This window comes from Amblyomma americanum, chromosome 1 (genome assembly GCF_052857255.1).
Source record: "Amblyomma americanum isolate KBUSLIRL-KWMA chromosome 1, ASM5285725v1, whole genome shotgun sequence".
NCBI lineage: Eukaryota > Metazoa > Arthropoda > Arachnida > Ixodida > Ixodidae > Amblyomma > Amblyomma americanum.
The window spans coordinates 520,464,079-520,482,329 of NC_135497.1; the positions used below are offsets into that span (position 1 = coordinate 520,464,079).

At 45.3% G+C, this 18,251-nt stretch overlaps 1 protein-coding gene across 1 annotated transcript in view; it reads right to left on the bottom strand.

The window, feature by feature from the left end:
* The window catches only part of LOC144116236 (uncharacterized), a 98,357-nt gene that overhangs the window by 30,784 nt on the left and 49,322 nt on the right, over positions 1 to 18,251 (bottom strand). The window contains exon 5 of the mRNA XM_077650959.1: positions 7,094 to 7,157. The gene's annotated coding sequence lies outside the window, so the exon portion shown is untranslated. The remainder of the gene's footprint in view (positions 1 to 7,093; positions 7,158 to 18,251) is intronic.

Genomic DNA, 18,251 nt, shown 5'->3' on the forward strand with positions numbered 1-18,251 from the left:
AGTTCCATAATGCAGATCAAGGCATTCTCAGTTTTCAAATTTGTGTGAGTATTAAATCAACCGTATAAAATTTTCTTCCCATTATAGATATGAAAACAAACACTGCATTGAAAAAAATTCATAATCAAATTTTGTGCTTTGGGGAAAAAAATTAAAGAATGACTTTATCTGCAGTGTAGTAGTAGTAACGCAAATAATGCTGAGTCAACCTTCTGCCACATTTTCTTAATTCTGCAGCCTTCACACAAGATTTACAGGAAGAATATTTATTAGATACCAATTTGCTGGACCTATAGTAACAGTGAAATTTTGTGAGAATAGTCATAAAATTCGCATATAGTCAATTTCAAGCACATATGTGCAGCAAAAAAATTTCTACTGACAGCCGCATTTCCCTTTAAAAAACTCTTTCACCTCAAAACAACTCAATTTGCCTACACAGCTTGGCCATTCCAGCCGAGACAATTGACTGATATTGTTTCCACATGAGGGCTGGCCAACAGAGAGAGGCAGTGTACAACGCAACATCTAAAAAACTTACATCTTTGAGCACATTATGCATATAAAAACACAAAAATATAAAAGTCAACTTAGCACCCAAATAAAATGTGCCCCATATCTTCCTGAAATTAAAAAACTGCTGAAGTGGCTAACTGCTTTAAAAAGCATGCACTTCGACTTTCCCAACTTTACACCTCGCGCTTTTGAAATTCACCAAATTAAAAACGTCTCCATCTATCAATCTTTCACCCGTACAAAGGCTTGTTGGTGCCTTTACACAGGTGAAAGATTGATAGATGGAAATTTTTGGTGTGGCTAGTATAGTAGTTAGCTGCTCAAGAGTGGTGATCTGTATTTCAATGCTTCAAAACCTGTTCGAGCCCTTTTAATTCTTGTTTTTCGTGCAGCGACTCCTATATAGACTGGACTTTCCCTGACGTAAATGGTATTCATACACCAATATTTTAGTTGTAAACTCCCATGTCCAGTGACAATGTGACCCCTCGGTGAGAATGCGTTCTGTGCTGGTCACCTGACATACACAAGCCTTGAAGTGGCTGCTTCCGTGGGATGGGGCATGGCACTGCTATCACCATTGCTTGCTCGCCCCATAAGAGCAAAAAAGTATGGGTCCATTTTACATTTCTGCCTACTCAAATGAATCCGACAAAATATTATTCTGTGCAAATACGGGACCTCCTAAGTGAAACGGGTCATTTTACATTTGCTGCAGCGAGTTTCACTGAATACCAGTGCTTAAGAGTAAAGTCAAGTGCATATATTATTGACGTGCAGGCAAGAATTCGATCAAAGCTTCACTTATGGCATATTTACTAATGTGTACGATATTCGAAATTTTGAACAGTTTGCAAATAGTATTAGCTAGTCGATTCATTACATCACTTTCACTTTTTGAGCCTCATAAACATTCATAAATTATGAACTCGCTGCTCCTCCACACTTAGGAAGAAACATTGCGAGATTTCCAAATGGCTGCACTTTGAATTTGTCACATGAGTTAACGTGCTCATTTTCCATAGAACTGGCAGCCAGCACACGAAAAAAGCCTGATGGTAGTAATGCTAGGCCTTGCATAAAACCAACATGCAGACGGCCATCAACCACGGCACAGCTGCTGTAAGCCAACAGGTTGTATTAATTACAGCACCATGCAGCATGTCACTGAGCCATGCCACGACACAGCAGACCTGACTCGCAGTGACCCTCTCATTTTACATCCCCACAATAACAGACACAGCACACATGGAAGTGAGTGGCCAGCTTCTTGAGGATAGTGGAACTGGCGAAGTTGCGGCCTGTGTACGTAGTTGCAGCTGTTTCGTGGCACCCACATCAACAATTTTCAATTTCCATCAATTAGAATACAGAAACTGCGTATCTTAGGCCACAAAGAAAAATAAAAAGTGTACCATACAGCAAAAACATCGGCCCCAAAGCCAGCCCACGTAACTACATTGTGTACAGTGTGGCCCGTGCGCTGGGGCATCTTATGAGCACAAATGAACAAAATACTAGTTCCATAGTAGGAATTGCCCACCATTAGCGCAAACTGTATTTCTTTAAAATCGACCGTAATGCTCCACTTGCATGCATCATGATTTTTATGAACTCAAATGTGTGGGCAAAAACAGGCTTCCAGCATGACCATGTGTCCAGAGCGCATTGCAAGGTTGGCTTCTGGGTGCAAAAGCGAAACCATACTAACCACAGTGGAGTGCTCCGAAATAAATGCGATGACCTGGCGTCATTAAACAGCAGAAATGTAGATATACAGTACAAGCTCGTTAATTCGAACTTCCAGGAGCCGGAAAAAATATTAGAATAATCCGAAAGTTCAAATTGTTGAATGACTCATAATAAACTGTCAAAAACTGCTTGCATCACAGTAATATATGTGATGAAAGACTGGGCAATGGTTGCTTGATTTTGAAAAAACGAACGGCGCGCCAATGATCGTTTTTCAAGCTTTCATCAATGCTGTATATTGTATGCATACTGTCGGGAGTGCCGAAGAAACACTGCTCCAAAATTCTTAGGGCTTCCTGCATCTTTAACGGTGCAATGCAGTGGAGCTCCACTGCTACTGCATCACACCCATCATAGGTGGCACCATGGTGAGTGAGGAGGCTTCACAGCATGACGAAAAAATAGTGCAAAAGGAACAAGAAGGACAGGAAAAACAATGCAGTCAAGTGCACAGCACACAGGGTGGGCAGCATGTGATAAGGACACTGTTTCAGCGCAATGGAACAATGGCACCACATGGGCATATATGAAGGAAATGGTGCCGAAGCAGCAAGAAAAAGAGGGGAAAGGGGGCAAGGTGGGTGTGTGGGGTGAAAAAACAGCAACGCCCCAATCAGAATTCGAAACGGTGCTCAACTGAGTTAGGGGTTTGCTGGTTGATGCTAGCTGGTTGAACCATCGTTGCTGCGGGCTGACGCAAATGGCTGAGACCACATAAAAATGAAACTGACACTAAGCGGTTGGATAGTTCTTTAGACCAACCATTTGTCGTCATGTCTGCAGTCATGTGACTTTGCATCATGGAACTCAGGTTTTAAGTTCGGTTATTTTGACGATCTCTTGCCGTGCTGGATATACCTGGACGCGGATTTCCTTTAGGAGCTTGTTCGAATTGACCTGTTCGGGACCTGCAGCGTCCAAATTAGCGAGCGTCCGACACTACAGACCTACACTAGCCGACGGCCGGTACTGAGATGGCAGTTCGAATTATCCGGATTTCCGAATTAATGGAGGTCAAATAAATGAGCTTTTACTGTATACAGTCAAATCCTGCTTCAACGAAATTCACGGGACCCGCGAACAATTTTGCTGAAGCGGAAGCTTCGTTGTCGTGAAATAGGACCAGAACATTCACAGTTTGCATCAGATAGTTCATGAACAACGTTTAGTTTATAAAAATTGTCAGTTTTTTGTCTTTCCTCGTTCCCAAATGGGTGTCGTGGCGATTTCCTTGGCACTCCGAAAATCTCGGAATCACATAATAAACGCACCCGCTACATTTGCTATCAAAACTAATTTTTCCGCAAGCGTTTTAAAAGCGCCCTTGCTTTCGTCGTGCGAGAAGACGTACTTGGACCATGCTGCCTGGAGGCATTTCGCCGTAGACTACGTGTGCGTGCACCCACGTCACTGCGTGTTGAGTAGCGGTCACATGCACATCAAAATTAATTCTTTAGACGATGTACCAGAAATGCAGTTGCTCCGATTCTTAGAAGACATTCTACGTTTTGCAACACTTGGTACGAACATACTGGTGGAGTGTCGTTCTCGCCATGGCTGTATTCTCGTCGTGGCTGTTTTCAGTCAGTGCCAGAGTGCACCAAACGGGGGAAAAAAATAAACGTTATCATGATGGTTGTTGCCTGCGGCACAAAAGCAAGCCTAGAGTGCAGGCTAGTCGGCGTCAGGCTTCTAGCATGACGCCCACCGGTGCACCCGGCGCCAGCGGATCACTGCTCCCCGCTTGCTCGGTGTCGTTATACTCAGTTTCCTACATAGCAGTCAACGCTGCCTAAGGTACGAAAGTAGTCCGCTGCAAAAAACAAACAAAATGTATCCGTCCGCCTTGCGTCGTGGCCGAGTGGTACGAAGCGCGCGCCTGTCTGTTCGTTTTGTGAGGGGCCAAGGTTCGACATCCGGCCTGGCTGTTTTTTTTTTATTCCAGTGTTATTTTTCTTAAAAGAATCACAAGGTAGAAAGTCAAAATGCAAGCTTTATATAACTGGCCGTTTTTCATCAAACTGTAATGCTTACTTTTAAAAACACAGCGCTGTTTACTTGTTTCAAAGGGAAAAGGCAGTGTAGTGTATTGGCAACGGACGCGATTGCGAAGTGCTATTCTCCGGCATTCAGTGACTTTTTTGCATGCGGCACACAATGAGTCATTAATTGTGCGGTGATAGAATTCAGTGCAGTGTCAATTATTTGGAGAAGCCTCGACTAGTGGCAACCCGGCATTGATCGGTGTACTCAGCGCGTTTAAAGTGAGGAGCGTCTGATTCGGGAGGTCTCCTCTTTGAGCCGTTGTCACAAAGAAAATTCTTAAAACTGCTTCCGTTCAGAGTAATGCTTTGTATTAGATGTCGGATTTGGTGTGTTATGGGTATGAGCTAGTGCGGTGAGATGGGGATTGTTGAAAGCTGTGCATTTAGGCCCTGAGCAGAGATTCCGCCGGACAGGCCATCGAACGTAACAAGTGTTGTCATATATTAGCGCACTTGCCGCTGTAGTTGATATTTGTCAAATGCTTAGGGGAATCCCAAGGGTGGAGTAAATTTGTAATAAGGAAGTATTTACAAATTACTCCCTTAATACAAATTTACTCCACCTTGGGGGATTCCCCTAAACATTTGACAAACACTGTTCCCCCTTCGAGTTATTGATCAATTCGCTCGCCCTACTATGAGCTTGCCGTCCCGGTTAGCTCAACTGGTACAGCGACTAGTCCGGTGAAGCGGTGGTCCAGGGTCGAACCCCGGACCAGGACGAATTTTTCTTTAACTGCGAGGTTTCTGGGAAAGTTGTATAGCTTTCTTTTGTAGCCGTATGGCTGCACTTGGGTGGATGCCAATGAGTAATTACTCCCATATTTTGGTTGATATTGTTACCGTGAAAAGATGGCGAGGTTCCATGGTTCGTGAAGAGAGCGCACAAAAAGGTTGACGAAGCTCGCTGTTCGTTCTCCTCACAGCAGCAGCTCGGCAGCTCGTCGCCCTCCTCTCGCGGTATCAATATAAACGAGTAAAAATTCGGGATTTTTGCACACCAATAAGGTGTAAGCGCAGCGTGAGTTAACATTGTGACTGGCATTTAATTGTTGACATCCGCTCTCACGTTTTCAATCTTTGTAAATATTGTCAATGTTTTAAATAATCTTTGTAACTAAAGTTGACCATTTGTGCTCGATCGTAATCTACTATCATTGTTTTTCGCTGCTGCCATAACATACAAGTGATTACAGAACAGTATATTTAACATTTGCTATCCATATCATGTGAATGGCCTACAACGGTTTTATGGTAGGTGATTTTTACAATAAAGAGAACAGTGCACCAAAATTCTCTTGCTCGAAACTGCTTACATGCTTACTTGCTTTACATGTTTGAAAAAGTGAGTTTTTAAATATTGGTGAGTGCTCACACACAAAAAAGGCTAGACTTCAGGCGAACCACTCAAGCATAAGGTCACAAATAACAAGTGTTCAATTCTTTATTAAAGGACACTTTCTTAGTCTCTTGTGCGCCATTTGTCCTCACAGTTTCGTAGTAGTTCAACATTTTAGAGCCCGCCCCGGTCATCTCGCCCACACTTGCGAGAAGTTCACACACAGTCTTCTCCAGGAAGCGCTCCCTTATGCTAGCGTACATATTGACAATCACCCGTTTGCAGTCTTTCAAAATCTTCAGAGACTTCAGCTCGAAAAAGAGGCAAGCAGGAGATGTTTTTGCAGTCACAGTGGGCGAAGAAAACAAGCGAGTAGAAGGCAGCGGCGCCTATTTCAACAGACTCAAAAACCGAACGACCAAAGCAGACAATTGACCGGCCGGCCTAGCTGCGAAAACTTGATACAGGAGGAGCCGGAAAAAACCCAGAAAACTAAGGTGGTCTGTTTTGGAGAATGTAAAAAAAAGCAACCTTTTTGCAAAACAAAACACTTTATCATTATACTACAATATCGACCAACATTTACTTTAATTTTAAGATCATTACTGTTTTTACTTTCGACGCGCTACATTACTATGGGCACAAGGAGCACGAACAGACGCCGCAGCCTTCACTGTGTATGAAATGGAGTACAGGCCTAACGTCTAACGGGGTCTGCAACGAAACCTCAGGAAAAGCGCTCTCGAACTCGCCACCGGTTACCATATAACATTTAACCTTTTCAATGATTTCTGTTGACACAATTGCTTCACACTGAAATGAACACCGCAGAACTCATTTCCATTATGCCTTCGCCAGCAAAGCGAGCAAAAAAGACAAAAGCCACCGTGCACCGACTGCGGGTTGCAAGCGCGAAATCCGGGCCGTCGGCAAAACCATCGCAGGCAGTTGTGCGCCGCATCGCATCTTTAGTCGCACATGACTGCACATTAATTCCGATTCTATAGGGAATGTAAGCTGTGCTACTGAAAGTGCAAACTGTCTTTGGCAGCCATTTTTAGTGAAATCTAAAGAGAGACGGGCACGTGTGGACATGCAAAACAGAAAAACAAATCGGCAGCTTACTCTGAAAAATTTCGTTGAAGCAATCCTCACCCCAAGAATTGTTCGTTGTGGAGGAAGATAATTGCATTGCCTAGTATGGTATGCTGACAGGGAATCGGAAGTACTTCATTGTGGCAGAAATTTCACTGTCGCAGCGTTCATTGTAGCAGGGTTTGACTATACATGGTGCTTAGAGAAAAATACTCCACTTACGACGGTCACTCTGATCAGCTCAAACTTTACCATCCTCATGGGGCTATGCTGTGCAATGAAGCTGAGAAAAATGTGCACAGCAGTTTCAGCTGCAAGTAAACAATCTGGGAAGTGTGAAACTCACTCGCGCAGCCGTAGGGCTTTTCGGCGTCCATGTGCTCGATGCGTGTCCGCTTCTTCCCGGTGTTCTGCAGAAGAGCCCCGATCAGTGTAGCCCCTCCACAGCCTACGCAGCAGTCAACAAAGCCGAAACCTTCACTTGTGGCCTTTTGCAAAGCAGGGGAAAACAACGCCAGCAGGTAAATGAAAGCTCCACAAAAACGGGACCAATTTTAGGCATTTGCTATATGGTCATAACGTGGAAATGAACTCCAGATATTGGGAACTGACTGGATGCACAAGTGAACCCTGCCAGGGCCCTGTTTTAGTCCCCATTCTCTTCCAATTCCTGCATTAGCTTCCATTTCACAACAGCTTCATCCCTGCTGTGCACGTTCCATTGCTGCATGGTTTCTGAGCACCGGATGTGCAGCAAGGAAATCTGAGATCCTTCTGCGAGGCTTGCTCACGAACAAGCCACAAGACAAGGGAGAAGTGTCAAGCTCATCTGGACACCACATTCCTCATGGCTGAGAAAGCTGTCAGCTCATCAAGGCTCCTTCATGGAATGTAATGGTTTGATTTCAAAGTCAACCATCTCCTGAGAGAAAAACACCAAACACAAGAGTACCCAGGCTCCTCTTGGCTAGTAGTCCCATTCCTTAGATTCATGGGAATCAACATCAGTAACCATTCCTGTGCTGAACATATGCTCATCCACATGGCCTGCCTCACGAAAGGGCCCCACAAAGCTCCCCGCATTTGTATCAATGTTTGCTTCTGCTGGCACCCGAAGGAAAGCCGTCGGGACTGATAACCTCTTGGTCACCCCAAGTGCCCACTGGTTATCTGTCCTCCATCTTCCTGGCCAAGTCCACTTCTCTGTGTGAAGTATGTAAGCAACAACGCTAACCACATACTGGGCAATATAAGCCATAACTTTATTCTTTCTTCTAGCTCCGTAAAATTGCTTCTGTACAAGTCGTTGGTTCGTACTAAACTCGAATATGCTGTATCCATCTGGGATCCCTATCATGAGACACTAATATACCAACTCGAATCTACACAGGACCTTTTTTAAATCTACTTTAACTAACCTGACCGAAACACAGTACATGAAATTTTTGTGCACTGCCATTTGTTTATTCTTTTCAGCTCATCTGGTGGTTCTGCTGTGATCAGTATGCGCAGGATGGAGGGTTCAGCACTGTGGTGTGGCCCATTTATATGGCAGTATTCATAATGCTCATACATTGCCTCACAGACTGGACGACAAGGCAGGGTCCAGGGAGGTTCAGCAAACCAGGCCTTTATGCCTGACTTTGGAGGCCATGCCTCATAAGTAGCTCTCGTCCATCTCATGCACAGACATGTGGTGCCAGTTTATTACTTTCTGTTATCAACAGCAAAAGGTATGTTTCTGGTGAGTATAACATGTCAATGATAAAGTTAATACACTCACTTTGTGTGGCGACCCGCTAAATGGAGATCAGTGTTGAGTCTTTCCAGATACAGCTATAGCTGCAAAGCGGCGCTTCCTTGTTTCCCACGATTGCTCATCGAATATGCTTGTGAGGCACAAAAACATGAAAACGATGAAATATAAGGAGCTTGCAACATGTCACAGGTTAGTGCTCCAATTGTAGTAGCCCGTGGCTAAAGTCATGAATTCAACCACTGCAGAGTGATACAGTGATACAGAAAGTCGTTCACTAAACTGAAACTTTTTTTGGCTAAAACAGCTTTTGCACCAAAGATGATAGCGAGAAGTGAAAGTGATCAATTGCACTAAAAAACAAAATATTCATAGAAAGGTGTGCTTAGAGTCGCTTTAATGAACAATCAATCAGTTGTTAGTGCAAGCGATTATTTAGAAATATGCTACCAACTGGCCTAAATCTCTATGTTCTGACTATCCTGTGGCCCCATTCATTAATCAGTAGTATTTAGAATCGACCATTAACATAAAAAAGACACACATAACTAAGCTAATCCAACTTTTCCAACTTCAGACCTTTGGAACTCAGAAATTGGTGGACTTATGTCATCCATCGGCTTTTAATTTGCGAACACAAGCAGACAAAAATTACATGTTTTCACGGTTCCGGATAATAAAGAGTTAACCCTTTGATGCGCCATTTTTGCTTCCATGAAAATGAAGTTCCTTTCTGCTTAGCTAGTATATTCAGGCCATAGAAAAAGATAATTTGTTAGTTTTCCAGAACAAAATATTCACAGCTGATTTTTTGCCCAGTTGTGCAAAATTTCATACAAAGGGTCATAACTAATAAAAATAGCAACATCGAAAGGCTGCGACTTATCAAGTGAATTGTGGAAATAATTTATTTCAGAGGTGCACATTACGCTTGAAACCGAGAAAAAAATATTGTTACTAGTGGTGGCAAAATATGTATGCACAAAAATGGTGGATGAATTGCTACCCCACTCACTGTTTCACAAAATATTATTTACTGCCTATGCTATATGGCATAAAAAACAGCTTATATGCGAGATGAAGGATGGGAATTCACCCAAAACAAGGAAATCACTGCGAGGTGCCACCCACTCTCAGAGAAAGCTCGCGACTTTCCCTCTACTCTCACGCCAAAACGACGACGCTCTTCCGCCGTTCCCACCAACTCGGCCCCTCGCCTACCACCGCCGTCGTAGCGTGTGACAACTGAAAGAATTTGGCGCCGTGAACGAATGATAACCTCCGGCTGCTGACGTCACTTGCACGACGTGACGTCGTATGCCAGGTTTTCGTGCGAAAGCCCGGCACTGCACGTCGCCGCAAGGTGCAACAGCGGGAATTTTTAAAAATGTATTGTAAATTTCCCGCTCTCTTTTGAGGTCTCTTACACGGCATGGACGCTCAGTGGCCTGTACTCTACATAGTGCAAGCATTTTAAAGCCAAGCTCAAACACCCCTTTCAGTGGCACTTTAACTGAGCAGTCAAGACCACAAGGTTTGTCAGCCAAGACCATGATCAGGCAAGAACACAAGGTGAAAGTACGATGAAGGGGCTACACTTCAACCTTACTTCGGTTCCAGTCACATTAAAGGAAGCTACAGGAAGAGTTTTTTTTTCCTTTTAATGAAAATTGGCATGCCACAGAACCTTTGTTCGTCATTGCTTTCAGCCTCTGAGGTGCCATTCTATGTCTGCATGAAGTGTTTCCTTGCGCGTAAAGTAGCAGACCACACAATAATCGTTTTCTTGTGAAGGGAGGCTGGTAAACTTCAAGAAGATATGTGCTTTAAGTTTTGTTTGCATCATGTCTCTCGCTTTGTTTAAACATAGGATCGTTTAGTCATCCGTTAAAATCAAACTAACATACTCCGTCCACTGTGTCCAAATTCATTTTCGGTGTGATTGTTTCTTCAACAGAAACAGCTGGCTAGATCTCCGAGACCGAGAGCTCTATAAGGACAACTTCTTCCAGTGTGATGATTTGTCCGTCTCTTGAACAAACATGAAATGGTACAGCTGAATCGTTCAGTGAATGCATGGGCCATAGATTGGAGGGCAAAGCGCACACAATCATGTCGAGTTTCTTCAACCCTGGCGACAGAGTGGCCTCCTTCAATGCTACACACCTCGTTCATGCCGTGATGTCAAAAAAAGCATGGTGCCACTGATGTCAGCAGCGACTTTTGTACAGTAGACTAAACAGGTTCCGCCTGACCGTGCCTACCATAGCTGCTGCAGCTACTGGTGGAGCTGCACGGCTGCATAGTGCCCAGCGTGCTGCAGAAGCAGTGTGTATTGAGCAGCTGTGTCACTGTGGGAGGCACGTAGCAGCAGAAAAAGGGGAATTAGGAGGCCCTTGATAGGTCTGTTGCAGAAAAACTGGCCACAGAGCAAAAGCACAAAGCTTGAGTCTCGATGCTGTCATTGGCTATACGCAGCAAAGTTTTCGTAGCAGGGAAGCTGTTATGGTCATTCGCCGATACATAAGAGTAGCGTGCTTAAAATAGTTGCATAAAAAAAAACGTTTACCTGCACATGTAATCATCACCTGGAGCTGTTTTGGTGCAGACGGGGCACCAGCCAGCTCACTCGCAGTCAAGGAAAGCTTTCTTTTGCTGATAGCATAGCACAATTTACCATGTGTGGAAGTTATACGAACTTACAAGCCACGTTCATGGCATTTATTATTTACTTGGCACTATTTCTTAATATGATAGACGCCATTGGTTCATGTAGAGAGGAGTGTGCTAAATTGTGTCATTCTTGAGCGGTTGCTAGTATGGTTAGAATAGCGTACTTTATTGAGTGCGAAAAGCAACGTAAGCATCTTTACCTCTTTTTCTTGCATGATGTGTCATAGGCTGTTTTATTAAATAACGCGTGATTGCGAACCTGTTTGCAAGGAAATAGTCACAGGCAGGCATTGACCAAATTGCAGCGTACTTAAATTTTGTTTTTACTGTCGCATGACAGTGGCGAGAAAAGGATATCATAAATCATGCGGAAACAAGAATGAGCATGTCTAGCTGTGTCCACTGCACATAGTTTTCGAGGTGGGTATTATTTTTCGGCTTGAGCCACTGCGTCTTTCATCCACTTAAGTTGTTTGTCAGCCGATTCATTAGGGGGTAAACTAACAAACTGTCCAATAAAATACTAGCGAGATAAAGAGGATTAAGCAGTGCAACATTAGCTGGCTACATGCTGTACCGCAGGTGTGTCAACATATGGCAAGAATATATCTGCTCGGCCGAGACAATGCCAGTGCTTCTCCTATTTTCTGAAATAAGATCACGTCGGCTAGTACACACTGTCACAAACTGGTGAGTTTATTCAATGTATCACACAGAGATCAGTGACTACAGCGCATTCTGCTTACCACCAATCACATATACAATACACAGCGGCAAAATATTTTTCTGGAATACGCCGTACGTCGTTAACACTAGACCGTTCACTTCGAGCGGAATTATTAAGCTCAAAGCACCAACCACTCTTGTGATTCAAAGAAACTAAAAACGGGCCAACAAAACTCCAAAACCTGCACTCAAGACCTCTCCGCCCTTCTGTTCCACAGCTTTTGCCTACTGCGAGCCAACTAGCACCTGCAGCGCCATCTCATTTGCAAACAAGCAGGAGGTCTCTACTGAGTTGCAGCATTATCAATACCAAACGATTTGAACATTTCTGCCCCTTCTAAAGGCTCTCTCCCTTTCGTAATTTTGCAGGCTGACATCTAGCCAAAATTTCCTTCATTCTCTCTGCCTGAATTTATGAAGTAAAGAAGCTCACAGGGTAGCACAGCTCCTATTGTCAGTTCACCACCTCCCTGCTCATTACAAGTGAAGAGACGTTTGATGAAACGCTCCTGGCAGTGCCACCCACAGGCCACTGGGTAGGGTTGTAGCTTCCTATCAGCACAGTGAAGAGCAAGGTGCGATTTATAGAACAATTCTAAGTCCTGTGGTGCTGAAAACAGTGAAATCTTCAACCCTTGCCTTGCATGTTACACATGGACTTGCAGTTTGGTGCAAACGAAGTAATATCTCTCCTGGTTTTCACCTGTTTACTGAGAGTGGCACTTGGTCCAGGATCAAGCGGTGCTTGTGCGGGACTATGCCCAGTCTCTCTTTCATTTCTTACTCACTGCCATAAAATCACAAGAACAAAATCATCACTATTGTGAGTGAGCAGACCTTATCATGTACATGTTAGCAGACGATATAAATGCAAAATTTTCTTGTTTTGCTGATGCAACAAACATATCGTGGTTAGTGTGACTTCAACAATTAACCTTCATGTAAAACTATTTCTGCAGGGAAAATAATCTATTTGAGCTAGCTCTTGCAGGCTTGCTACAGAATGGCCCAAATAGGAGAGGACACGCGCCGCACCAAAAGGGTTCTGAATGCAGCGCCAATTTGGCATCATGAAGCAGAGAGGCAGGTAACTATGCCAGTTGACTGTCTAGCCACCGTACCCCAGCCTTCATGTTCCCACCAGCATGTGGTGTCATTTACACTGCTATGAGCTCATGGCATCAAGAGCAGCTTTTAGCTGGATGGATTTGTTTATTCCACGAACACCAGGTGCAGACATGAACATCGCAGGAAATAAACTGGCCAGACAGGCCTACTCATCTCTGCTAGCATTAATTACATTACACACACCAGGAGAAAGCATGCACAAACTGCAGCCATTCCACTTTGCATAATCAGGAAAAAAATTCTCCAGGAAGCACGAGTGCTGCACAAATTTTATTGGCACATCACTTGGTGGCCTCGAACTTTGCAATTGCCACTGCACAAGACACGTTAATTTCGCATGACTAGGGGTGCCCATCTGGAAGCATCTGCTTTGCTTCGCATGGTGCAAGACGAACCTTCATGATGAGGTGAGAAACTGGCATGTATACCACTATTCTGATAAGGCGACTGGCAAGAACATGCCACCAGATATGCAACATCTTTGGATATTCCTAGCAGTACACTGCTACGTATTACTGAAGCATTGCTTTGCGTACCAGCGCAGACCAGCCCATCGAGCAAGAACGGATGCAGCACATGCCAAGCCACCAGTAAACGCAACGATACACTTCAGCTGGAGCTCATGCACCTGGACACTTTTGTCCCCAGCAGCCGATAGATGTGCTATGTATTGCACTGTGTAATGCAGTACAGTGCAGTGGAAATTGTAAGAGTCCTTGGAAGCACTGACAGACCATTTTAGACCGTTGATAACTGAAATAAAAGATAGCTCTTCATACTAAATATTTCTCAACCATGTGGCATGACCCACCAGTGAGCCACTGGTGAAGCCAGCTTCTTTGAACTGCCAACAGATGGCAATAATAATAAGGCATGTGTGCTTGTCGTGGACCCTTTGAAGAATCCGAGCTGCTCTACAGCTTCACCATGTCACTCAATATTTGTGTCCGCAGAGCTTGCACACATGACGTTGACCCACCGGTGAACATGTGAAGAAGTCCAGCACTTTATACTTTCAGGCGCAGCTTGTTATTTCTACCTGAACAGGACATTTAACCTAAACAGAATATGCAAGCTTCAAGAAGGCTAATTCGCTAGTTTTTTAGTAGATCTTGCCATGTTCGTCAGTTTGTTTCAAGTATCTTCCGATGTTTGTGGGTTTGTGCCAAGAGAAATAAATAAATAAAAATAAATCAAAACAAACATTGCCGTGACTGGGAGTCAAACCCGTGGAGGTGCAAACGGACCAGCTTCGCTGGCCAGTGCTCCAGAGAGCTAGGCCATCGTCGTCATCAACTACCATCTGCGGTGTGAAGACACAGAGAATTCTCTGTTTTCATTATCGTTCGCGAAATTCTGCATTCGCACATTTATAGAATACGGACAAAAATTCTGTTATTTGTTTACCGGCGCATACAAAATTTCACACAAAGTGCCACAACGGTTGAAAATTTGTCAAGTGAACCGCCGAAGTATCATGAAATGAGTTTGTTTTGAAGATGCATGCTGCGCTAAAAATTGTGAAAAAAATTACAGCCAATTTGCGTGGTTAATCAAATGCAAAGTAGGTGCGCTAGCACTGCTTACCCCTGCTATACTTTTATAAGCGGTGCAAAGTGCACCGACGTTCTATGAGGCCGCTCCGCCTTCTCAGCGGCTATGACGCGGGACGAGGTGTCGCCACCGCCTCCTTCGCACTTCAAGCTCATGGAGAGAGAGAGAGAGTAGGGGCGGCTTGCATGAAGCAAATAAGTCTTATTCCCAGTCTTATCTTATTCGCAGTGTAAATTCTCTCTCGGTTTTGAGAAAAGGAAAGGTGCACAGCTAGTTCACTTTGTCCGTGGACAACTCAAACGTGCCACGAACACCAAATAAAACTATGAGTTACCAAGCTTTTACCGAGAGGGGTGCACGATGGCCCAGGCTTTGGACTGCCATCCCATCGACGAAGTTCATGACTGCAGATAGAAGCACTACGCACTAAAATTACAGAGGGCACTTAAGACTGTTTAAGAGCATTGAATGTGAAAGCATTATCTCATAGTGAGCTCTGCTGCGAGGTTAATTATAGATTCCTGCCTTTTAATTGACACACCAACTCATCAGCATGAAATTGAAGGAAACGCATACACTAGGTTCCACTTTATTTGCCAAGAAGTAACGCGGTTTTATGGCCTATGGGTTGTGTGCTCGCACAGCATTCTGAAGGTTCTTGGTTCAATTCGCTGCACTTGCTTCCTTGCTGTCGACATCACTATCTTACGACCTACTATTAATGTCATGCGAGAGCATGGTGACGTCACTGAGGAATTTCGTGCCTGCCAAAGACAGTGACGAACGCCAGCTTTTGTGCTAATGGTAACTGCAATGCTTTCGCACTAAAGTACAGATAACTGCATTGCAAAATTTATGGGCATGAAAAAGGCATAGGATGTGCTATCAATTGATGGAGACCACAGCGCGAAAAGAATGAAGACAAGAAGAAACACGCAAGACAAAATGGGCGCTGAACTATGCACAAAGGTGGTAGGTTCGACTTCCACTGCCGGTCGGTTACCCACCAGTTTCCTCAAAATGGGTACAAGCTATGGCCCAGCCTGGTGCTCGGCTTGCTAGGGTTACATGGCTTGGCAAAGGAGCCTGCGCCTTAAAATCCCGACCTTGTGGGCTTGATCCAAAAAAAGGGGCCACAAATGGGCTTCTACCGCACAATGCGGATTTAAGGTTGTTGACGGCGGAACTCATCGCTGATCCGTCACTGCAACTGTGGAAATCATTATGTGATATCGAGCTCACTGTTTTGTCAAATATTATTTACTGCATTCACTAGTTGGCATAAAAACCACCCTGTATGCGACATGACGGATGCTAAATTCACCAGAAACAAAGAAATTACTGCTAGGTGCAGCACACCCAGAAAAAGCTGCCAGATTGGTTTGTACACAACTGTGTAAATAGTGCATTCAAGTGTTAACGTAATTCCTTGCACTTGTGAGGCCCACGCATAATGTATGACCATGCTATGCAAGCAACGCCCTAATCGACTCAAAATTAATGCACCTGCAGGAATTAGACAGATGACCTACATTTGAGGGCAAAATTACTGGGGGTTTCTAGGGGGATGATTGGAAGTTCTGGATGTTTGAGATTGGTGCAAAAAAGGTGCAGCACCTTGCACAACACACGACAGTTCTTGCAAGTAGGAAATGCTGGTACATGACGAGGGAGAAAAATAAAAATGAAAACAACGGGGCAGAATGGCTCTCTCTCATTTATGCTTTCCTCCGACCACTTGACTTGTTGCCTGTAGTGTCCCCTTTTAGCTGAAACAGGGCAAGGACTCTGAAGGCACTCCAATACAGTTTCAAGCTTTGAAGCCAAGCAGGCATACTCCCAACAAAGCTCTTACCAAACAAACTTCGTCATTTCATCTAGCCGCGATGTCCTACATTTGATCCCTTGAAATGCAGGAAACCAAAAAGTACTGCATTAAGAAATAGGCCCATTAAAAAAGACTTGTAAAAAACTGGATGCATACAACAAAACAGGGAGACACTGAATACAAGCCCTGTACCTGACATGCAGCAGCAACTTCAAGACATTCCCTAACAGAGTGATAAACAATACCAGCCAGGTGCATATTTTGCACTACCTCAAAGAGAGAGCACAGCACACAAGATTTGTGAAAGCATGAACAAACCCTCCTCCATTGTTAAACATTTTCAAAGAACAGTTAATGAACACATAATGCCAAGCTTTTTAAAAGTGCAAAATAGTAAGTCTTTATCATGGCTGTCAGGCATATCTGCTGGCTCGCCCCGGGCGCGAGTGAAGCAAGCGGTAGTTTTGTGGAGGTTCGCGCGGCTCGGACGACGGATGGGAGACACCCCAGAGCGGCATGAAGGGGGGCCGGGAGCCGGCGCCTGGTGGACGGCAGAGGCCCGAAGATAAACGGCAGCCACAAGGATGCCGCGGTTATGTGCGTGTACGCGCGGGTGATCCGGCGGGCCCAAGAAACGGCTGCGTGCACTGACCGGGGTGACAGCAGTTGGTGCCGGGTACGCGGTTGACGGCCGGGGCGAGATGCTGGCCCCTGCGAAACACGCCGGAGAAGGGTGTTGCCCGATAAGACCAAGGTCTGCGCGCCGCCTCTGTAACGACCATGGGATTAAGGGAACCAGCTCAAGATGTCTTCCCAGCGAGCCGACCGAAGGGAGCAGCGGGAAAGCAAGGACGAGGGAGAGCAAGCTGGAAAGGAGGACCGGGAAGAGAGGAGAGACGACCAAGAAGGACGAGAGAGGCGGGTTGGGGATGCCGCGACGAGAGGCCGCATCCCGACGGCAGAAAAGGGCCCAAATGTGTAAATAATGTAAATAAATTCTCCCGTATTGTTCATTCCGTGGTGGTCCGGCTTCGTCGGGAGCAGCGAAGAAGAGTTAGGGATAACCTGTCTGACTGGCGCAGTCGACAGGATCCTGACGTGAAGCGGACCCGGACTGGATGCTGGAATAGACGAGATGGGCCCAGAGTTGAACGAACACCTTGAGCGTCGGCCAAGTGACCAAGCCTTCCCCTGCTGCGCGGGACCAGACAGGTGAGTGCCTGGTTGATCCTTGTTTCGTAGTCGCCATGGCAACTGTGGAGCATAACTTTCGTAGTCGCGAGGGCGAAGGAGGGGCCCAAAGCGAAGGGGTTATGCAGATGGAGCTGGCGGAGACTGCCGAGGTAGAAAGCATCAGTGAAGGGTCAGCAGTGTCCGTCGCTGACCAGAAGGACGGGACAGACGGGTTGTGAATGCCGTGACGAGAGGCCGCATCCCGACGGCAGAAAAGGGCCCAAATGTGTAAATAATGTAAATATATTCTCCTGTATTGTTCATTCCGTGGTGGTCCGGCTTCATCGGGAGCTGCGAGGAAGAGTTAGGGAGAACCTGTCTGATTGGCGCAGTTGACAGGATCCTGACGTGAAGCGGACCCGGACTGGATGCTGGAATAGACGACATGGGCCCAGAGTTGAACGAACACCTTGAGCGTCGGTCAAGTGACCAAGCCTTCCCCTGCTGCGCGGGACCAGACAGGTGAGTGCCTGGTTGATCCTTGTTTCGTAGGCGCCATGGCAACTGTGGGGTATAAATTGCGTAGTCGCGAGGGCGAAGGAGGGGCCAAAAGCGAAGGGGATACGCAGATGGAGCTGGCGGGGACTGCCGAGGTAGAAAGCATCA